This window comes from Eumetopias jubatus, unplaced genomic scaffold, assembly GCF_037043125.1.
Source record: "Eumetopias jubatus isolate StellerSeaLion01/CBP00866 unplaced genomic scaffold, mEumJub1_p1.0 scaffold_10, whole genome shotgun sequence".
Lineage (NCBI taxonomy): Eukaryota > Metazoa > Chordata > Mammalia > Carnivora > Otariidae > Eumetopias > Eumetopias jubatus.
This window is the reverse complement of record NW_028274816.1, coordinates 38522418-38546009: the sequence shown is the minus strand read 5'-3', so window position 1 is coordinate 38546009 and position 23592 is coordinate 38522418. Positions and strand designations below refer to the sequence as shown.

At 47.9% G+C, this 23592-nt stretch overlaps 1 protein-coding gene across 7 annotated transcripts in view; it reads right to left on the bottom strand.

Moving 5' to 3' along the window:
• Nucleotides 1-20361, bottom strand: part of BANP (BTG3 associated nuclear protein) — a 129855-nt gene extending 109494 nt beyond the window's left edge. For 5 of the 7 annotated variants that reach the window (XM_028092169.2, XM_028092141.2, XM_028092160.2 and 2 more), the window contains exon 1: nucleotides 20286-20358. The gene's annotated coding sequence lies outside the window, so the exon portion shown is untranslated. Of the gene's footprint in view, nucleotides 1-20285 lie in introns of all 7 variants that reach the window. The other 2 variants (XM_088027528.1, XM_088027529.1) reach the window with 2 other exon arrangements.
• Nucleotides 20362-23592: the final 3231 nt, after the last annotated feature.

The following is a 23592-nucleotide window of genomic DNA, read 5'->3' as shown; positions in this document are numbered from 1 at the left end:
AGCCCCCAGGCCGACTGCTCCCTGCAGCCGCTCCTGCAGCATGCTGTCCAAGGGACCAGTCCTCGCCGATGGGGGTGTAAGTGCAGCCGTGGTGCATGGCAGCTGCCCTGTGGCCACGGCCCTCCTACTTGCCCTCCGGCTGCCGGCTCCAGGCATGAGGGTAGGACAGAAAGAATCAGAAGAGCGGAGAACAAGCTCCCACATGTCCCCGGACAAGCAGCCTCAGGCTTCCCCTATCAGAAGGCAAAACGGCAAACTGCCTGCGCTACAACAGCGTATTCTGGAACCGGCCACATGCTGCCAGGTTTAACCCAAGTGCGGCGCCCTGACGCCCATGCATGATGGCCCCCGGGGTCCACAAGTTCCAGGCTAAAGAGCTGTCTCTCATCAAGGGCTAATGGAAAGTTTTCAAACGCCCAGTTCGAGCTTTTTCCTGTTCTCTCCAAGTTCTGCGAGCGGCTTAAGAAAATACTCCAAGCTCACCATAAAATCCTCAGTCCTGAGCTCTTCCAAATGAGGATGCCACACGCTATCCAAGTTGTTTACTCAAGATGGTTCTGTTGCCAGGATAGAGTCATTTAAAATTCTGCTAACAGTGAAGGTTTGAATAGAAAAAACTAGGGCAACAAGCCCAAGAAAACTGGAGCAGAGTGGTGCATGTGGTTGCCATTTTGGCGAATTAAATTTACCATTTCTCAGAAGTCCTGGAGATAATCCAGTCTTAATAAAGCAGCTGGGCTGGGATTAATGTCCAATAATGTCTCTGACAGCAACAACTAGTTGGACCGTAGCACGCCTGTGAAGAGAGCATCTTCCCTGGCGCACAGGAAAACCAAGACCCACCAACCAAAATCTACAACCGAAGGCCTTGATCTTAGGGGTATGGTCGATAAACGGCGGCACACCACACTGTGGTACGCTACACTCATTAACGTGAATGAGGCAGGTTTAATGATGTGAACCAAGATGGAAAGATGTCTGGAATACTAACAGAAAGGGACATAAGAGGAAAATTGTAGAACAGCATGTGTATGATCCCAAGCCTGTTTTCTAATAATGGCACGTATGTGCAGTCACATGTCCGTGTGCGTGTGTAAACACACACAAGCCGGTCTGGAGTGATCAAGGTGAACTTCCTGGTACCCAGGAGGGAGGGAGAATAGACACAACACAGACAACTTTCGTCCTGTATTCCTCCCAAGCGCTGAGTTTTCTGTAAGCACATATTATTATCACTGTGAAATTGTTTCTGTAAAACCAGTAAGTATCTAGACAAGGCCAACCGCATCAAATCCCGACAAATACCAGGCAAACGTCTTAGCCCTGCCTTCAACCCGCTCCAGCCTGCCTGTGCACAAATCCACACAGCCCTGCTCGGGAAGCGCCATTCCCCTGGACCCATCCTTTCTCCTCCCCCTTCCACATCCCAGCCCCTCCCTCCGGGGCTCCGCCGGCCATCTCACTCTCCCCCCACCCCGGCCCCCCACCAGTGCTTCCCAGGAACCCACCTTCCCCCCGTGGCGGCTATGGGCACTGCCCCTGGGCTCACTCCCACCCACACACATGCCATCCCCTCAACATCAGCTCTGCGGTCATTCCCAACAGAAGTCATGCTATTTCCCCAGCTGCCCTCCATCTCCACTGAGCTGCCCAGACTTTCTGCCTCCATTCCCTCTAGAACCTAGGCCGATCAGACACTCTTCCACCCATGAGACGGCCCAGGCGGGTCCCGTGCTCACCGGCACAGGCTCACTCCCACCCCCTCCACCTGCCTCTCTTGCCTTCCCTTCCCTCTGCGGGGGGTCCTCATCATCTCCCTGACTTGGCAGAATGCCCAGGCTTGCTGCAGGACCTCTTCTGAGTCGAACGGCCAATACCGTCTATGTGCTGACGAGACAGGCTCACCCTTCAACTCAGACCTCTCACGTGAACTCCAGACCCACTTGGCAAACAGCCTCCTGGACACTCTCCCTGGGTGTCTAGTCTCAATCTCATGCTGCCTAAACCGCACTTGCTACCCACCCCACCACCACCCTGCTCCCCCTAGACTTCCCACGTCAAAACCTTCAGTCCCTGGTTCTTGTTCCTCTTACACCCAATCTGTGGGCCAATCTCTCACTTCACACACTCTGGCCTTCATCTTCTCACATCTGGATTTGTGCACTAGCCTCCACGTGGTCTCCCTGCTCCGTCTTTGCCCCATAATTATTCCCAATACCTAGTTAAAAAGCCACTCGGATCACGTGAAAACACATGTCAGACTGTGTCCCTCATCTGTTCAGAGCCCACCAAAGGCTTCTTGCTAACTCATGTGCTTCCTGGCGCTGTGAAGCCAGCTGCGTGCCAGCCGGCACCCTCCCGTGGCCCCTCAGCCCCAGGCTCTCCCCGCTGCTCCTTGCTGGACCCGTCCAAGGTGGCCTCCCACTCGGCAGGCACATGTTCAGCTCGGAGCCCTAGCACTCCAACACCCACCATCTTCCAGAGACACTGAATCACACCCACTCAAAACCCACCAGCAGCACCCACCTGCCTCCCTACTCCCCTCTCCTGCTTTATCACAAAGCACTGACAGCCTCACTCACCGCATATGCTAACTTCTCATTTCGTTTAGCATCTGTCTCCCCTACTGGAAGACAAGCTCCACTCGGGCAGGAATTTCCATCACTTTGCTCCCTGCACAGCACCAGGCCTGGCACACGCTGGGACACAAGGAGCACACGCATGGTTAAGTCTAGTGGAAGAACCCACTGTGGGCTTACACACCAATGCAGAACTAGGATGCTCAGCGTTCCTACTTAAGAACCATGCAGTAAAGTCTTGAAAGTACTTTGTCTATGTTTTGATCTCAATAAGGACTGGACTGTAAGTCACGGGTCTGTTTAGTTTATGACAGCGAACTTCATGTGAATGGCACATTCGGTTGTTAACGATGAAAATATAACAAGCTGCTCATCAGCTGTCAGCAGCTGGTCATCAGCTGAAATACACAACTGCCAATTTATTTTTAATTTTGCTAATTTTTAAATATTTTGGATACCCATAAAATAAAACCACAAGGTCATTAAAACAGGAATAGAAGAAAAGCTACTGTAATTGAGCATGTGACTTTGCTTTAGCAGTAAAGGCTAAAAAATGAAATGCTATGGACTATCAGCTCTCCTGATGAAAAAGGCAGCAAGAAAAAATAACCAAACAAAGCCTCCCTGTGTTGACACTGGGATTTTCTGTCACTGCAAGAACAACATCACATGGTTTGTCTCATTAAAGATGTCACACATACAGGACTTTCTTTCCCACCAGTTTTTTTAGGGCAGAAACTCTTGGTAGAGCCGTTTCTTTTATTAACCCTTGCACAAAGCCTTGACGTCGAATCTGATTTGGACAAGGTTATTTCCGCATCACCTCCTAGGATGCTGACCTGACTCCACGCTACTACAATTATTTACCAGCCATCAGATAGACAAGAGAGCGGCCAGCTAAAGAGACAGTCACGGGGACGAACCAGGCATGCCCCTACCTTGGAAGGGCCTTGAAGTCTAGCACTAGTCTGACTTCACATTACATGTGACGAAGACACAAACTGAAGGTACGGCCCTGAGGGTCAGGAGCGCCCCGGCACGAGTCCAAGAGAGCCTCAGGGTGCCACTACCCTGGACCGACACTTGGAACGTGCAGGAAACCTTCAAGAAACTAAAGATCATTCCATTTAGTCAAATCCTTTTGGATATAAGTGTAGTAATGACATAATTAAAAGCCAGTATGCAGTAAGCAAAGAAATCAATATTCATTAAACGAAGGTAGTGAAAAAGACTCAGCTTGCTTATTTTTTTCTCCAAAATCAGTGTAGGGTGGGAGGGGGGGTATACAAAGGACAACCTGGGGAGAAAAGGGAACATATGACCATAAATGTCTGGTTCAGGGGCCAGGAAATTGGGAAGCAGGAAATCCTTCTCCCCATGGTTTCCACTTCTTCCTAGGAGAACCCAGCCACACTGTTCCTTGGTTAAGACAGCCCCCCTAAATGAGCTTACATTTAAGATTAGAAAAAGGCTCAAGGAGCTTCAGATAGCAGGTCCCTGCCATTATGGTTAATATGTAAATTTGCCACTTTTACTCATCTTTTCCAAAAACTACACACCTCCTCAAATACCAACCACGATGCAGGAAAGAGAAGTGGCTGGATTTAAGCTGGTCCCACAGCACCCACTGCCCTAGTTCACACACGTACTGGGCTCAGCACCCCCTTTGCCACCTTAAAGTTACTGAGGCCTCCAAAGAGCACAGGCTCTTGTAGGGGTATGTCTATCAGTAGTTACCAGATTTGAAACTAAAACAGAAAATGTTTGAATATCTCTTTATTCATTTAAAAATCATAGAAATCAACCAAAAAATTATAAAAATCAACATTACAAAACATTTTTTATGAAAAATAATTTCAGTTTCCAAAACAGCAGCAGCAAAATCTTAGCAAGAAGAGGGACACAGTTCAGCACTTTCACAAATCTCTTTAATGTCAGACTTAATGGAAAATAACTGGACTTCCAGATCTGCATCAGCTTTCAGTCTTGCACTAGGAACTATGTTGGTTGACACATATGAAGAAAACCCAACCTCACACAGAAGTGCGAATGGGAAAATATTTTACCAGCCTTTTCAGATAACTGTGGGTGTTCTTTGTTAATACAATACCAAAACTCAACAGGTGTCTTATTTTCCCCTAGAGTCTTGTTGCAATGTGGAATCTGAAACCTTATCAGTGAACTTTTTATTACTTTAAAATCCATTGGTCTGTCTTGCACTTTCAGTGGATCTGCCCCTTAGTGCAATTTTGTAACATCATGCATTGATCATTTGGAAAATACTGGTTCACTGAGTTATGCGGGTTTTCCAAACGTAGTTTATTATGTATTATCAATAGCATTACATTCATTAATATTAACACTGATATCAGAAACATCTTTAAGTATTGAGAAGCTGTCAGGGTCTCAATGGCAGAGACACACTTTCCGAAATTCCAATTTCACTTGAAAGCCCAAATTTGATCACCGGCAATAGTGCTGGCTGCTTTCCTTGAAGTGACAGGCTAACTTTGTTCATTTAGTAAGAAATATCCATCGTTTGTCGATTATTCTTTCATGTTGGTTCCTGAAAAAAACACGGCTAGCTCAGGGAGCAAATGAAGTGCAGCAGGGCTTGTCCTTGAGGCAACGCCCCATCTCCGAGATGCGGCATGAGTGCTTTCCACAAACCTCCTGTCTGTCACACTCCGTATGAAAGAGAGGTGTGCTCGAGGATTGAGACTTAATGAAATTAATTTTCACCACTTCGTCAGGGACATTCTTAGGTGAAAATAGCCTTTTTTTAATTGCATGTCAGTGAAGAATACAAGGACCCAACTGCAGCCTGGGGCCTTGGCCTCAGCTGTACCTGGGCAGCGGCAGCTTTTCCACATCAACCCCACACCATTGGTGCAAGTGCCAACACACAAAAAAGGCAAGTGACCTCTTATGATCACTAGGAAAACTGCTTGAACTCACAGGCCCCCTGGCAAGTTCTCAAGGGCACCCATGGGGTTCCTCGGACCCCACTGTGAGAACTGCTGCTTTCAGGTATTACATCTCCAGAAAGAAAGCCTAAGAACCCCGTATGAACAGAGTGAATTTCAGATAACTTCTGCTATAAAATACAAACCATAAAGGCAATTACAAGAAACTTTTGATTTACCAACTGCCAAAGATAAATGTAAATACACTAGAGAAGCCTGTTTACTATTACAGCAACCATATTTTCCTTCTCTCTTGTTAACTATAAATTGTTGACACTGTGAAGTATTTACTCCGACAACATATACTACCTCTGCCAAAGATGCAGGATAATGTACACCTGACCGCAGACCTAAATACCTCAGCCTTCTTTCTTAGTTATAGGAGGAATTTTCATAGGTCTCTGTGAACTCTTTCACCCAATATTAAGTGATCTTCTTCATTCATTCACACATTCTTCAAAAATAACCACTGGGCACTGCACTCAACAGACACTACATGCCTTCTGCCCTTAAGACACTTATGCAGTGAGTACCAGTGACGACTGGGATCCACCTGGATCTACGGCTTAGCCGGAGCTCAGAACAGGCCTAGCTAGGAGAACACTGACTGAGGCAGCGACCCCGGCCCTGATGGAGATCTGGGGGAGTCGGCTGGGGCCAGAGGCAGGAACAAGGGTGTCAGAGGTGCAGGTCTACCGGTCAGGACGCTTGAAATGCCACAGCATAAAACGAGCAGAGGCCTGATCCCAATGGAGCAAGCCTAAGGAGACCTGCCCGATGCCGTGAGGTCTTGGTGGGCTGGGGGGGGGGGGGGGATCATTAGCCATAAACGAATTTCGGGGGACATTTAAATATGGAGAGTATCTTTAGTGACACTGAATATTATTCTTTTTTTAGGTATGGTTATGTGAAAGAATGTTCTTGCCCTGGGGACATGAGTACTCAAGCATTTAGCGGTGAAATACACTGATCTCTACAACTTTCAAAAGCAGAAAAAAAGTACAGGTTACCAAATATTACCAAAATGTGTAATTCTCGCAATATTTCAAACTTTTTCATTATTACTTGTGCTGATCTGTGATCAGTGATTATGATTCACTAAAAGCACAGATGATGATTAGCATTTTTTAGCAATGAAGTATTTTTTAAATAAGGTATGTGCATTTTTTTTTTAGACATAATGCCATTGCACACTTAATCAACTACAATATAGTATAAACATTTATATGCACTGGGAAACCATAAGGCTTGTGTGACTCACTTTCTTGCAATACTCACTTTGTTGCAGAGGTCTGGAACCAAACCCACAGTATCTCCTAGCTGTGCCTGTACACACGGACGAAGCAACACCCCAAAATACTAGCCCTTTATGAATCTAGATGGAGGACACACACCTGTGAACTCCCTGCTCTCTTCCAGCAACTTTTCTCTAGATTAAAGGTAGGAGAGGTGGCACAGAACCACGGGCCCCACAGAACCTGCTCGTGCTGAAGGGCCAAGCGGTGGCTGGAGCGCTCCCTGTCGGCGGCCACTGCCCCACATCGTGCTGGCGTGCGCTGCAGACAGTGGGGGAAACCGTGCAGGTACGCAAGAACAACGCATACTACTCTGCAACGTATCTGATAAAAGGCCTTAAACTAAGGAAATGTTTAGAAAAACAAAAATAATAAAACCCTCCAATCCACTACGCTGCCCCCCAGCTACCATCACATTCCTCCTGTGCCACACTGCTAAAGCATGTTCTGGAACTCTCACCCAAGCCCATCCACAAACAACCTGTCTTCCCTCTCCCTCTGAATCCCAAACAAACAATAAAGGTTTCCAAATTCAGTGTCAGGCTGGAGCTTTTCTCCAAGGGAGCAGACAAGAGCCCTGTATCAATTACTGACTGCCTTTGGGCACCACCCCTTCCATGGCTCCCTCCCTCCCCCAGTACCTCTGCCCTTCTGCAAAAGCTCCCTCCCCACCCCCCACCCCCCCCAACCCCCGCCCCCAGGCTTCCCCTGCAGAGCACATTCATCCATCTGGTTCCAACGGACCCACAGGCTCCAGGGCGCTAGTGAGGCCCCTTCTCAGCTCCCAGAAAACAGCACCTGGGATGCTGGATGGAAGGAAGGCATGGGCTCCCAGGGTGGCCAGCAGGCTCACAAGTCAATGATGGGGAGTAATCCCCATCCCTCCCAAATCTCCATTTCCCACCTTGCCCTCTCAGCCCGTATTTCAAACATGCCATGGCCTTCGACAATAAAATCCACTCCAACACTTCCAAAGCTGAGCTCTTCCCACGACGGCACTAAACTTCCCCCAAGAAAGCTGCTCAAGGAGATACCACCAATCTCCCAACCTCTCCTACAAAGAACCTGCAGACTTTTTTGAACTCCCTTGCTCTGTTACCCTTAAGTATCCAACAATCACCAGACCCTCTGGCTTCTTCATGCTTGCTGATTCTGACCTGACTTCCTTCTTCCTTCTTCCTTCTTCCTCCTCTCTCCCACTGCACCTGGTCCGCTGGGTGCCTCCTCATCCCTGAACTGGCCTCTCACTGAGTCCCCGCCTCCAGCCCCTCTGATGGGCAGCGCCATCTCTCCATAGCACACTCTGAACTTGAGTCCACTGATCTGGCAGGATGAGGGTCCCCTTGGTCCCTCCCAAAGCCACACACGGCTGAGGTGGGAAGCCAATCCACTCTCATCCACCCTGTAGGTAAGTTCCAGAGTTAACATTCTTCCAAAGAAGGCTCACCCTCTCAGAGCCCAGCTCGAGCACATTCCATGGCCCTGCTCTGCGGACAGTGTCATGCCTAAACTCCTCCATCCAGGTTTCAAACCTTCCCCAATCTGGCTCTGCCCTGTCTGCCTCTATATGACCTCCCTTTATTCATCCACCCAACAAATGCCTTCTAAGCCAAATGCAGCCCTCTACCTGCTTTTGTACGGCCGATGAGCCAAATCAAAAGAATACTATTTTGTGACATGAAATTATACAAAACAGAGTCTACGAACAAAGTTTTATTGGAATGCAACCATGCCCAGCTGTTTGCGTGCTGTCTAGGACTGCTTTGGGGCTATAAGGGCTCATCCAGTAACTGAAAGTATCCCTTTAATGTTAAAACCACTCCGGTATGCCTTGGGTGACCACTGCAGCCAAGTATCATGCTGGGCACATGGGAGCCATCCACAAATACTAGTTGAGTAAAGGAATGACCCTGCAGTTCAGATGTTCCTGTAAACACAGATAATCCTGAAACTCGGGCTTCAAGTCTTCGGCCTGACAGCTCTTTCAATCCTTCAGCTACAGGACAGTAGAAATCTTGGTTTTAATCATCTCATTGAAAAAAAAAAAAGAAAAAAATTCAATACTTGGAGACTGTGGTGGAAAATCATCCTCTCCCCTACACCTTGATGTCCTTGTACCTCTGTTTTTTCAGTTAAGATGGAAAACATTCAGAGGTGTGGAAATGCATGAGATGGCATGGGCCAATTTTTGCACCTCTAGAGAAGAAAGCTATATTTTGAAGAGACATTTTATTGATTTTGATGATCATATACCTAAAGCCAGCTACAGCTCATTTTGACAGACTGAATTAGAGACAAAATTAAACACTCTCCCCACTGACATATGTTCATATAAGAAATACTGGCCCTGGTGCGCCTGGGTGGCTCAGTTGGTTAAGCGTCCACCTTCAGCTCAGGTCAAGATCTCAGGGTCCTGGGATCAAGCCCTGCATCGGGCTCCCTGCTCAGCAAGGGGTTGGCTTCTCCCTCTGCCCCTCCCCCTGCTCCTGCTCTCTCTCTCTCTTGCTCTCTCACTGTTTCAAATAAGTAAAAAAATCTGAAAGGAAAAAAAATATATTGGCTCTAAGATGATAAGAACTCATATTCACTACTGCAAACTGTTTAAATCCAACTAAAAGAATTTAAAATTCTCAATGAAGTATCGTTGAATAACAAATAACACACAAGTAACAGCACTGTGTAGTGACAGCATCTATCCCAATTTACAATAAACAGTGTGAGGGAAGTCACTTCCCTGGAGAGGACAAGAGGGTGTCTGAAACCTAACGCCCATCAGCGATGGCTGCTGGGGCAGTGGTTGGCATACTGGCCAACTCCTCACAGCGGAAACACAAAACTCATCATGGCTTCTTGCACTTAGAATAAATATGTACTTTACAAGTATGGCCAAGCTTTTTCTTATTAGTTTACGAATTTAAAACACCTCTAAGTTCCTGGCCAGTTCTAAAATTCCAAGATTCTGGGATATAAGTTTACCACAAACAAAATTCCAACTACCTACAAATTTCTATCACTTAAATCAGCACCATATGAGCTTGCCAAGCCTAAGAAGATCCAGGACCTGGAAGTGAAGCTGATAACAGTAATTACAGCAGCTGCCATGCGTTGACTCCTAAGCACTATATCAAGCATTACATCATTCAACCTTCACAACCATGGACGGGGACCCTCTGTGCCCCCATCTTACAGACAGGCCTTAAACACTCCCCTTTTATGAAACATGCATCGTGAATGTTTCCTAAGGGAAATGAGACCAGAGTGCCCTGAAGACATGGGGCTAGCATGGGCAGGAAGCAGAGCATGCTCCACGGCAATCCCTGTGTCCTGCTAACTGAGCCTACATGTTCTGCTCTTCCTCCCTGGTTTCTGCGCCTGTGCATCCTTCGATCTTTCTTAGCTCCCTCCAGAAACTGAAATCCTTTCATCACCCATCTGCTTCTCGGGCTTAATGCCACATACTGCAAAGCCTGAAGAGGAGGGTGGTCATCAGTCCAAGGATAAGGACACTATGGTGTCATCTCCTTTTTCCACCTTGCAACTTCAAAACAAAACCACTAGCATGTGCCAAAATCTTAAGGGAATTTGTGATCCTAAACAGGCAACAAAAAAACAAAAGATTAACTCCCAACTTGAGCAGTCATTAAAATAAGTAACAATGACAGGTGGCAGATGCAGGGACAATTCTAGAGGTTGCTGATCCACACAACATGTCAAGCAAGTGCAACCCCTCAGAGGCAGGGCTGACAACCAAAGAGAACTAATTAATATGATCGAGAACAGAAAACAAAGTCTAAGAAGACTTACGAAGGTGATGTCAAGGCCACTGGCTGACCGGGCACAACCCTCACACGGGCTCGGTAGTGGGCAGACACACCTCATGCCCCTATCATCGTGGGAGCCAGGGGATCTAAGTTTATGGTCTTATACTAGATACAGCATCTTGGCACTGTTTTACTCAAGGTCATAGTTCTCGATGTGTAGTCAATACTTAGTCATGGAAAACAATACAAAGAAACTGCATGTGGAACCCCAAAATTAAGGGCCTAAAGACTGAAAGTCCATGCAATCAAAATGTCCATGTAAAGCATGTCTCTACATTTTTTTTAAAGCCACATTAGTAGTTAAACGTCTTAATCAAACTAGTATGCCTTCCTCTTATGCTCAAGAACACCAGGAAGCCTGTGTGAAACGGGATGGGGACTTGGGAGTCCAGGCTGCAAAGGGCACGAAGGATGGGAGCCGGGTGAATGCTGAGCTGCAGGCTTCCCGAATGCCCTCATCGGCCCCCACACAGCCCGGACATGTGGGGCTGGGGCTGCCCTTCCCCTGGAGGAGTCACTGAAGAGTCTGCCCTGAGCCAAACAGCCAGAACAAGGTGCTCTGGGTCTCAAACCCCAACACTCCCCCCGCCCCCCGCCCCCCGCCCGAAACCAGGCCACGCAATATAAGACAATCCTATTAGCGACAGGGCTGAAATGCCTCTTTGGAGAAGACAACTCCTCCTGGACACACAAACGTCTGAAGATCTGCTACCCAGAACACAGAACTCTAACCCACACTGAAGTGGGGGAAACAAACACGTGGGCCGAGTACACCGGAACTCCAGGCACACATTCGGACAGGGACAGCAAAGTAGGGGCCAGGAACTGTTGGCTAGGAGCTAAGATAATTTCCAAATGAAACTTACTCTTAAATTTTAAGAAAATCTATTTGCTACACCAAAAAAATTTACTTTGATTAAAGACACAGGACATAGGGGCACCTGGGTGGGCTCAGTCAGTTAAGGGTCTGCTCAGGTCATAATCTCGGGGTCCTGGGATGGAGCCCCACGTCAGGGTCCCTGCTCAGTGGGAGTCTGCTTCTCCCTCTCCCTCTGCCCCTGCTCTTGCTCTCTCACTCTCTCGCTCTCCCTCAAATAAATAAAATCTAAAAACAAAACAAAACAAAAAACACATGACAATTCATCTGCCTCTCAGACACGTTTTCACCTTAGCCCAATAACAACCTGACTCAAGGGTGACAATTTTCAATTCAGAAACCCAAAATATTTAGACTCTGATTAAAAACAAACAAAACAAAAAACAGGTCCAGCACTGAGTAGGTACCCTTGGAAAATAACTCTTACCTAGCCCAACAGGATTATGTATACTTGAGGGCAACCTTAGTAAATTTAACTTTTAAAAATAAATCTAGCCAATGACACTATATAAGGTCATATTCATTCCTGACCCACAATTCTAGCACATTCTAATCACACTGCATTCACACTTGCAACTAATGATGGGAGCAGACTCTGAAAGAGCTAGCATCCGGCCTCTTTACTCAGTCTTCCCATTCCTCTCTAATCAGAAGGGCAGAAGGAAACGGTTATTCAGTGATTTTTCTCAACAATTAATTCATACATCTGATTTTACTAAACGTGTAATTTGCAAGGAGTGTGGGCCTAACTTCTGATTATATGGGCCAATGCAAATATTTTTGGGGAAAAACAGATTTATCGAAGTGTGTAAGAGTACCTTTTTCTTTTACTATAAAGGACATCATCGGGATAATCAGTAAAATCCGAGTTAGATCTGTTGCCGAGATAATAGAGATGTATCAATGATAAATTTCCAATTTTAATAATTACATTGTGATTATATAAAAGAATATCCCTGTTTATAGGAAACAGCCACTTACAGATTTAAAAGTAAAGGAGCATCGTATCTTACGCTGTTCAGGAAAAACACACACACACACACACAGAGTTGTAGAGAGGAGAGGAAATAAATCAAGTATAAAACAGGAACATGTGAGAATCTAGAAGACTGTCACAATTCTTTGTACCATTCCTGCAAATTCAAAGCCTGAAAACACCCAATTCCTATGAAGAGATGTTGAGGCTTTTTCTCCACAGCAACGCAGTGAGGATGGATGGAAGCATTCTCATTTGAAGGTGACTTTGTCATCACTAGTTCTTTTTCTGAAAGGCTGCCACTGACACTTCCTTTCCAAGGAGATTTCCCTAAAATGGACTCAAAGTTTCTGCCCACCACTCTCAGTGCCTTCAGCGGATGAACGAGGTGGCTCAGTGGACTTCTTCCGGATGGCCCCCGAGCCTCCAAGCGTGCGGTTAAGAGCGTGATGGTGCCCGTGAACGGCAGCACCATCTGTAAAGTGAGGACAGCACTCTGAGCAGCCCTTGGCACCAGCTCAACTATTCCTACCATCTCACTGTTCCCGAACCCACAGCACCGCTTTATTTCTCCAACTTGCATTAGTATTTATAGTCTAGAGCTTGGGGATTCACAAACGCATGCCGAGGGGCCAAATCCTGCTGACTTTTGTAGATAAATTTTGCTGGAAAACAGCTACACCCATTCTGGCTTCCACCCTCCAAGGGCAGACAAGAGACCCCAAAGCCAAAGACAGTCCCTTATCTGGCCTTTTACAGATAAGGTTTATTGACTTCTGCCCTACAGCTCCCAAGTGTTTAGTGACATTTGTGGCATCTTTAGATCTTGAAACCGCCTTGAGGCTGAGGGATCAAGAAACTCGGGCCCATTACTGTGGCAGACTCATCTGGAGCTCCTGAAAGACGTGCCTGCACCGTCACAGGATGGTTCAACTGCCTCCAGGTCTCCGCTGGCTCTTCTTGCTCCACCTCTCATTAACGGGATGGAGCAACTTCTGATTCGTATTACAGCAGATCCACAGAAATCCCAATGAGGTAAAAGCACGCTTACTGAGTTCTTGAACGATGCCCAGGAGAACTCAAGAAGCCAGTCCACGGGCACTTTTTATTAGCAGCCGTGCTTGAAGGGAACCCCAAGCTACAGTACTTGCTCTCATCTTACACGGGTAGCCCCTTCCGTTTCCTTTCTCCTCCCTAACATAGCATGACTGCATTTTACATCAGTTTGAGTTACACAAATCTAAAACAACGTATATTAAACCCTCACTTTGCAAAAAATGTGAAACTTAGTTGAATGTCACAAATCTTAAAAATCCATAAAATGTTTAATTACAAAACTAGAAGGCCAAGTCCCCGCAAACAGCTGCAGCAACTTTTAGCTGATAAACAGGACACTCAGCCTTCTTTGACCAATTCAGTCTAAAAATACGTGGGGAGTGAATAGCACGGCATCTTCGGGGAGGCCTCTGGAATACAAGGCAGCCTAATGCAGCACATTGTTCCTGAGGCCCATCCCCAGCTCCTGCCGACGAGAGTTCACAGGATGGTGTGACGGCAGACAGGTGCATCCTGGGCCATCTACCTGCCGACGGCATCACAGGGCTGCACCATGGTGACAGCAGGAACCGCAGCCTGTCTGTCCCTGCTCTGTGAGGCTAAGACGCCTGGGGCTCTGGCACACCCAGGGACACAGAGTGGACCTCAGCGAGGGAGTGCCAGCCGTACACATACCAAGTTTTCACTGCTACTTTCATTCAAACCCCGTTCCAGTTCAGAAAGGTTCAACTTTAATTCAAGTTATTTCATGATTTCTACCTTGTGAAAAAAAGAAAAATCACTACAGACCACAAGCAGCATTTTTTGGAGCACAGAATATAAATCTTTATTACTAAACAAGTTTTGTCAGTACAGGGTTCTGCCCAAGGTGCTGAGGCCCCAGCCTGATTGGCTCAACGCAGTCCCGGGTCCCGGACACAGCACTCCCACCTGCATGGCCAGGCCTCCACCCCTACTGAGGCCCTTCCGTCCAACCCACCTTCACTTTCAGGGCTCTAGGGGTGCTCAACTCTTTTAAATGCTAATACAAAGTCGTCTAGTCAAATTTCCACATGTACGTCCATTCCACCTCTCTACTTTGTCAGCAACTGGACTACAACATGTTCTCATCTCTGCCTTCTCTGGCCCTTCCTGTTGGATATTATTCTTCCATCTCTTCTCTTCTACACCGTCATCAGTCTGACCTCACGGGGTATTCACTATTCACCACCACCACCACCTCTCTCCCCTCCAACAGTAAGGCTCCTTACAGTCATAAGGTGAACCTCACTGTCCATCCCACCAGGGACGTAGATGCTTCAAAACATTTAATCAAATAGGACAGTTCTTGACCATGGGTAGAAATGAAAGGTGCAGAAAATTAATTCAAAATAGGAATCAATTTCATGTGATACCACAATATCTGGGGCATACTATCTGCTTGTGGCTCAAGAAGTTAATGTTCCCTTAACATTTTAAATCAAGAACATCCACGTTTCAAGCATCGGGAGGCTCGGGGGGCTGATCCCAAGCTCCACTTCCTCTTAAAGAGAGGTACACTTTGGTGCACTATGAGGATGCCACACCTCACAGCTGCCCTGGGGGTAAGGAGTCAAGAACTTCCGGGGGGGGGGGGCGGGGAACAGCCCAGGGACAGTACTGGACAATGAACAGAGCCAAAAGGCAAGGCAAAGATAGCATGAGATATTAGCTAAAGCTCTAATCTTTAACTGGTTTCACAGCCTGCACAAGACAAAAGGGAGAAACCTAAAGGTTAAGTATTTCATCACTACCCCGAAAAGCAGGGGTCACTGCTTATTCTAATTCTCGGTGATGAGCAAAATGAGCTCTAGGTACTGGGCCCCAACAAGACGACAAGCGTAGCTTTTTAAAAGCAAATTGCAATTATGTGATCCCGCTCAATACTTGCTCCCAAATTCCCTAAAACTCCTCCTCACACCCCAGAAAAATGAACACTTCGGAATGGTTCAGAGTACTTCCAATGAACAATCCATTATGTGATTTTGTTTTTACGACCATCATATCCATGAAGTCAGAGAACACAATAACGGTATTTATTTACCTGTTATACAGAAGACTTTTTAAAGCTTTAATCTGAGACATCCTCATTGAAAACCTTAACGTGTATTTTCCTCCAAGAGCTTCTTCAAAATGAGAAAAACGTTTCTTTTTCCCTGATTTAAACAGCTGAACTGATAAAGTTACAGGCACATTCTCGAGTTAACCTTGTGGGTCATGTAATGTATTTACTTGTACAGCTAAAGTTGTCAGGACTTATACAGGGTGGACGAAGATCATTAAGGAGAGAGGACCACTATTAAGCTACACCATTACCACACGCTCACCCAGAACCTGTGCCTGAAGCACCCATTTGCCAATCCACAAAACAAGACTGTGGTTCTTTATCGTATTTCCTCGGCGACCATCTAGCACAGGAAGTATTTCTTCAGCATCAAAGTGCATACACCAAACCTGGCAATGTTTTTAAATGCAAATTCTGAGTCTTTCTCTTTCAAGACCTGGATACTTTTGAGGAGCACCAGTTAAGATTTTGGTGCATGACCCTCAATTTGGGTTTTCTCATGACTGGACCATGGGTATGCATTTCTGTCTCAGTGTATCACACTGGGGTACGTGATTATCGTATGTGTTATTACTGGTAATGGTAAGGTGGTATCTGTCAGGTTTTTCCACTGTGAAGTTACCATTTTTCCCTTTGTGCTTTATAAATATCTTGGGAGAGATACTTTGGGGCTATGTAAATATCACAGATTGGAGGAGACTTCAGGAGACATGACAACTAAATGCAGAGTGGGATCCTGGATTAAATCCTGAAACAGAAAAAGGGTATTAATGGAAAACTTATGAAATTCACTTAGGTCTGTAGTTTAGTTAGTAGTACTGTGCCGATGTTAATTTTCTGATTTTTATAAGGATATCTGATTATGTAAGAAGTCAGCACTACCGGAAGTGGGTGACAGGAACAGGGAAGTTGAACTATTTCCGCAACTTTTCTGTAAATCTACAATTACTTCAAAATGAAAAGTTTACAAAGCTGCAGATTCTGCTTCCATATGTCTGGTGGGGAGCTGAGAGTTTGCCTTCCTCTCAAACGCCAAGTGATGGTGAGGTCACTAGCCCATGAACCACTTCATGTGGGCCCTGTTAGGCCCTGACAGATGCGGCTGACATATTTCACTGGGCACAACTTTCAAAGGACAACCTACTAAAATGCATCAAGACTACACTTTAAGTAGTTATCACTGCTTAACTAGAAGCAATCCTTAAATCTGGCACAGGAAGTGCTACCTAGTATGATGACATGGTGTGAGAAGCTGGTGTTGACAAGGCGACCTTAAGAGTCGGAAATCACAACCTTTGCTACATTTGTCTATGGTTGGCCATCCCCAGCTGAGCTTGGCACTCCTCCAAGGCTGCGGAGCCAGAACCTCCAGCAGGAACACATAACATCCGCCCACACTGCAACGCAGAGATGGTCACGGGGACGATGATCAGGCCACCCATTCCACCGATGGAAGGCATCCATTACCAAGGCCACAGGGCGGCAGGAGAGCAGAATGACAAGAACCAGAATGACAAGAACGGGCTCTGGAATTCCTGCTCACAGTGAGTAACTGGCCACAAAGGTGATCTCTGTTCATCCCATTAAGATAATTTTTTAATTGGATGTCACAAACCCACAAGACAGACAGACACAGGCAAGATACTTTGCAAATTTCTGGGAGACTCAAAGGATCTAATGAGGGTAAAGGGAACCACAATGTGGAGCACACAGGAGTGGGTACAGCCAAAGGAGGGCTCTAAGCCCGTGGCAGGCCAGGACACTCAGCAGAGCATGGGCTGTGCCTGCTCCCAGAAGTTGGATCCCTGCAGAGAAAAGCTATACAAGAACCCTCCCTAGACCAGGTAGACTGGCCCCAAATCAAAGGAGTCTTTCTTAAGCTGTAAGACCCAGAGGAAAAGTTTCTGCAATCCGGCACTCGAAGTCCCACATAGTAACAAGTTTCCAGTCACTTGAGGGGAGACCCACACATTTTCAAAACCAGCCCCACAGCCCCTCAGCACTCTCTGCCCATTTCCTCTTGCCTTAAACGACAATAATTACCAACATTTAAGGAGTATTTACCATATGAAGTATGACGCCAATATTTTTTAAAAGATGATGGCAACAATGACACTAGAGGAAATAAGAATTCAAGGAACAAAGGAATTGAAAAAATCCTTATTGGTATCCTCGAAGTCAAAAAAGTAATACATTCACAATACAAGTAGCTACCATGGAAAACAGAAACACAGTAAGTTCTTGATAATTTTCAATTGTGGAAATAAAAAATTTAAAACCAGACTGGGAGATAAACTGAAGCCCTCTCCCCAAAATGAGAATAAAGTGAGAGAGAAAGAGGACACAGACGAGATTCAGGGGGTCAGTACAAGACGTGCACCCTCCAAGCCACAGAAAGAATAAATGCAGAAGAAATTCTCAACTGATACGGAAGAATTTCCCAGAGCTTCAGGGCAAGCCCCCAGAAGCACAGAGCATCTGCAGTGGGACCCCACATCCTAGAGCACTTGGAAAATGTCTTAACATCAAAGAGGATCCTAAAGAGTTACCCAAAAGGAGTAAGACTACTTGGCAGAAATGCAACTGAAATGAAGAAGAAAGCCAAGATTAAAATACGGAATCCCGAACAAACTCGGATGTACACAAAAGGAAAACACAGGAATACCTGTACTGGCCTAAGGAGTAATCAATCCAGATTAGGAGAAGAGGGGAAGTTAGAGAGATCTGACACTGTCCCCGAGAATTTAAAACGACATAAAGAGTCAACGGGAACAGAATATGCAAAGAAAAAGGCCAATACAAACAACACAAACAAAAAGCTGTAGAAGAGAAAAAAAAATATTAGTCATGAAGCAAACAATACTTGCTCAGTCTTAAAACAATTTGAGTTAACTGAACATAATGAATTAAGGAGATAGAAAAGGTGGGATGTGATACAAAGAACTAAATCATTCTATAATAACAAAGTCAACAATGTGTAAAACTAATAAAGTATGACCTTACTCTTCGGGGCTACGGAGACCTCCCTGCGGGAACAACAAAAAGATGTAAGTCTTTGAGGAGTAAGACTGGGGAGCGCTGCTCCTCGACCTAAGTTTTTCACTGATGCTTTACGGTGCAGATTACTTTGATTAAAATATTAGATATATGTCCGGGGGTTTTTTCAGAACCCGGACCTCAAACAGATTGAGTTCAAACCCTTGGCTCAGTGTGTCTTGGACAAGCCTCTCAACCTCTGTGGGTTACCAGTCAACTCATCTATAAAACGCGACAGTCTCCACCTCACTGGATCCCTGTGATGAGAAACACCGGAAAAGATTAGCAGAGTCCCAGCCACAGCGCACGACCCACAAATGGCAGCCATTTTTAAAAAATTAAAGCCCATTGATGTTGACAGAATCCAACATCATAAGCACGTATTTTTTAACTGCAAAACAAAGGGAAAATGAAGCCGAACATAGAAAACTAATCTTGTGGGCTATTCTGGTGTTTTCCTACCACTAGATATTTGTACCCAGGTGGCCCTAAAAGCTTAGCATCGAGGGGTCGGACCATCCACTCCCTGGCTGTGTTTCCCTCACTTACGGAGGAGCACTCGACCGGCCCCCAGTTACTTTCCTGTCTCCCCAACTTCAGCTCCAAGCGCACCCTGAGGAAGGGCAGGCTCCTCCCACCAACACCTTCCCTTGGCGCTAGCTCTACCAACGCCCTCAGGCCTCGGGGCGCACTCGGGGGCAGAGCAGGGAAGTCCAAGGAGAGCGCAGTTAGCCGTTCCGCCCGAACAGAGCCTCAGCTGGGCCGTGCCCGCACAGCCCAGGCAGTCTCGGTCCGCGGAAGCCCACAGGCGGGAGCAGCCTTCCGGGGAGCACTCCGGTCTTCAGGGGACACTCCGCCCCCCTTAAGGCAGAATCTCCAGTGTGCTCACACGGCGGGGCTGAATGGGCATCCACGCGGGGGGCCGAGAGGGCGCTCAAAGCAAAGCGCTGAGGCCACACTTAGGAAGGCCTAAACCGAAGAGGTGCGGGGCCAAAACCGCCAACGCCTCCCTCGCGGCCCGGGGCTCTCCCCGAGACCGCACCGAGCCCCTCCTTTCCTCCGTGAGCCCTCGGCCGGGTGGGGGTGTGCACTCTTGCCTGCCGGTGCCCTAGGGCACGCGCCGGAGCGGAGGTCGGCCTGACAGCGACCCCCGGCGCGGGCCCTGCTCGCAGGCCCGTCCCCCCGCCCGTCCCCCCGGCGCGGCGCGCGGCCCCTCGGGGGGAGCGAAGCTGGCGCGCGGCCCGCCACCCGGAGCGCCGCCGGGGGGCCGCCGGGGGGCGGGGGGGGGAGGGAAGCTGACGGCGGCGACGGGCCCGGGGCGGAGGAGCCGCGGGAGGCGGGCAGGGGGGCCCGGGGAGCGGAGCGCGCCGACCGGGCCGAGGGCGGCGCGCAGGGCGCCGAGGGGCGTCGGGGCCGAGGGCGGCGGGCCGTTGGCCGGCCGCGCAGGTTGTCCCGGGCGGGGGCGGCGGGCGCGGGCGCGGCGGCCGGAGGAGGGCGCAGGGAGGAGGGAGGAGGGGAGATCTCGCTCTCGCTCTCGCTCTCGCCCCGCGGGAAGGGGGAGGTGGAGACGCGACCGGCTGCGGGAGCTGCAATTACCGTGTGGGCTGCGGAATTCTCGTGGTGTTTGTCGGGGAGATGCGATAATGGCGTCCGTCCTCGCGAGAGAAGCCGCCGCTCTGCGCAGGCGCCGCGAGTCCCTCCCCGCGGCCCGCCGCCCTGCATCGTCTGCGCAGGCTCTCCAAGTGGGGCGCGCCAGGCGCGGGGACGGGGCGAGGGGGCGGGGCCGGCCGCTCCAGGCCTCCCGCGCGCGCCTCTGCCCGCGCCAGCGAGCGCCGAGCATGCGCACGCGTCTTCCTGCAGCGCCACCGTTGGGGCCTCTCAGGATCCTGACTTCCCCAGCGTGAGCTCCGTCTCCTCGTTAGCCCAGTGAGAAGTCGCGTCGGTGGACCGTGAGAGGAACGTACATTTCTTCTGAGGCTGAATGAATAGGAATTAGCTCCCCGCGACGACTACATATCCCGGAGGGCCCTGCGCGAGCTGCGAGCGGTGCTTTCCGGGAATCGTAGTCCCTGCGTGTGCGCCAAGCCTGCCGGTACTTGTAGTCTCTCCGTACTCCGGTGTCCCGTCGGCGCCCGCGCCCGCAGCTACTGGGACTTGTAGTTGGGAGGCAGGGGCTCCAGCGGGGGTACCCCCCAGTACTAGCTGGTGCTCGGGGTCCCCGGCGTGTGTCCACACTTTCCAGCGCTCACGCGTGGGAAGAAATGTGTATTAGTGATGTGGCGTGTTCCATGTGGGACTAATGTGTTGCGGGCGTGTGTAATGTGTAGGCTGTGTTACGCACCAACATACGGTACGGATGTGGCCGTGTTACACGCATATGGCGTAAGTGCGCGTTTGTTGGTACTCGTAGGAAAAAAAATCACTGGCGGGGGACAATTCCCGGAAGTGTTACTCTTGTTTACTGGTATCGCTGTTGTTCTTCGCGTATGATGGGAGTCCCCTGCTTTTTAGTTTTCTTCTTTATACTAGCCTCTGATTTTCTGAGTTGTTTACAACGAGCAAGAATTCCTTCGAGCATCCAAAAACAAGATTAGGGAGCTATTTTCATTTGGAAAAGAAAATGCTTTACTGTTTGTGTAAGTTTCCTGCCCACTTCCCTTTTTGCCAATGATAAAAACCTGATTCAGGGCAGTAACAAGCTGTCTCAGCTTTGGGCAACCTTGATAGAGTTTCCTTCAGAATTAACACTTGGGGGATCCACCGAGGCAGGTCGTCCATTGGGTTAGCTTTGCAGGAAAGGTGTCTTAAAGAAAAGATAATTCGCACTGAAATGAGAATTGTCCTGCGTAGAGATGAGGGAAAATTGCTCAACAAGGTCACACTGCTAGAAAAAGACAAAAGCAGGGTTTGGAATCCCAAAACACTCTGGTTTAGAGTCTGCTCATAGTGGGGAAAAGGGTGTCAGAAGCTAACCACACAGATCCTGAGAGCCGAGTAGGGGCAAAACAGTTTTAGAGAGCCATGTCTTCTATTCCCACCTCTGCCTCAACCGTAGCCAATCTAAACACTTAACTAAGAATTCTTACCATGGACACCTGAATATCTGAGTACAAAGCAGATAAATGTAGACTGATATTTTTCAAATTATTTCAAAATATCGCAAAGTCCTTGTCTGCCGCTCCGTTGCAGGTGTGGGTTGCTGGCTCCTTTCTGGCCTTGCACACTGCTGGGCTCCAAGCCACTGCTAAGTCATCATCAGAAATTAAGCCAATCAAAATTATAATTGTGCTTATGCCAGAGTCATGGATTTCTCTTTTTTGTTTTTGATGATTCAGATTTATTTATTTTTTATTTTGCTGCCCAGGAAGTTCAAATAGAGGAAAGTGTTACTCAGTATCGACGTCTAGGTGATGAACCATGGTTTTAAAAATAATTAAATAGCTGGAAATTGACAAAGACAACCGTCTACCAATGAAGGGTTGCTTCCTCATTGCAGAGAGCCCTCCTCCTTGCCAGTCAATTCATACAAGAATCCAGTCCCGGGGAGTGTGGGTGGCTCAGTCAGTTAAGCATCTGACTCTTGAGTTCAGCTCAGATCATGATCTCAGGGCATGCAATTGAGTCCACCTCAGCCTCCGTGGGGGGTGTGGAGCCTGCTTAGTATTCTTTCTCTCCCACTCCCTCTGCCCCTTCTCTCTCTTTCTCTCTCTCTCTCTCTGTCTGTCTGTCTCTCTCAAAATCATCATCATCATCATCATCCAGTTCAGGTTCTGGAGTTAATGAGGCTAGTGCCATGTTAGTGGGGGCTTTATGAGAAGAGAGGGAGGTGCACTCTGGCCTGAATGGCACCAGAAATGGGGGACCCCTTCCATGTGTGTGCACTGGGCATTTGCAAAGATCTCAAAAGCCCCTTCTTCAAAACTGTGTGTTGCCCACTTCAAGCAAATCCTGGAATTCTGCGGAAAAGTCCTGTTCCTGAAGATGTCCCTAGGATAGAGAGAAGTCAATTATTCACGAAACTCCCCATTGCCCAAGAAAGGCTTAGAAAACAGTACTGTTGTCTACAAGAGCAGGGACATTGAGTTGCCCTGGCCTGGGCTTGGAATCCAAGCTCTTCTGTGGCAAACTACACTGGTGAGTCCTTGTGAGCCTCGACCGTCTCCTCTGGAAACTGGCATTTCAAACTCACAGCTCATGGGGATATTGGGAGGATTCAATGAAGTAGACTTTGTAAAGGGTTTAGCAGAAGGTCTGACTCAAGAAATAATCATATTACCATGTTGCCATGCCTTGAGCTAGGCACATATTATAATCCCTGGTCTTGGTGAAGAACATGAAGTTCAGAAAGGTCAAGCAACACATCCAGGGTCACACAGCCAAAGCAGTGCTAGAGCCTTGAAGAGAAATATTGTGAGGTATGGCGGGAAAGGTAGTTAGGATGTGGGCCATGCAGGTTCTTATTGGCCAAGGGACGAGTTTTGTTTTGATCCTAAAATAATGGAAAGCCTTTATAAGGTTTGGGACAAGGGTAGATATGATCAAATTTGCATTTTCAAAAGTCACTCTACTAGAATGTTGAAAAATGAATTGGGGGTGGGGAGGAAGGTTCCTAGGTGGCTTTGGGGAGAGCACTTGAGGAGGCTGTGGCAGCGGTCCTGGCAAGAGATGATGAAGGCCTGAACTAGGGTGGTCACAGTGGAGACAGGTGCAGAGAAGTGGATAGTATCAAGAGAGATCACGGGATAAAATCAACAGGACTTGACCATAAACCCGATACTGGGGGCAGAGGTAAGGGAGAGGGGCACCTGGGATGCCAGCTGGGCCTGCAAATATGGAAAACCAGATGGAAGTACCATCCCTGAGATGGGGAACTCTAGGCACTACCAGCTCCTGGCCACCACCC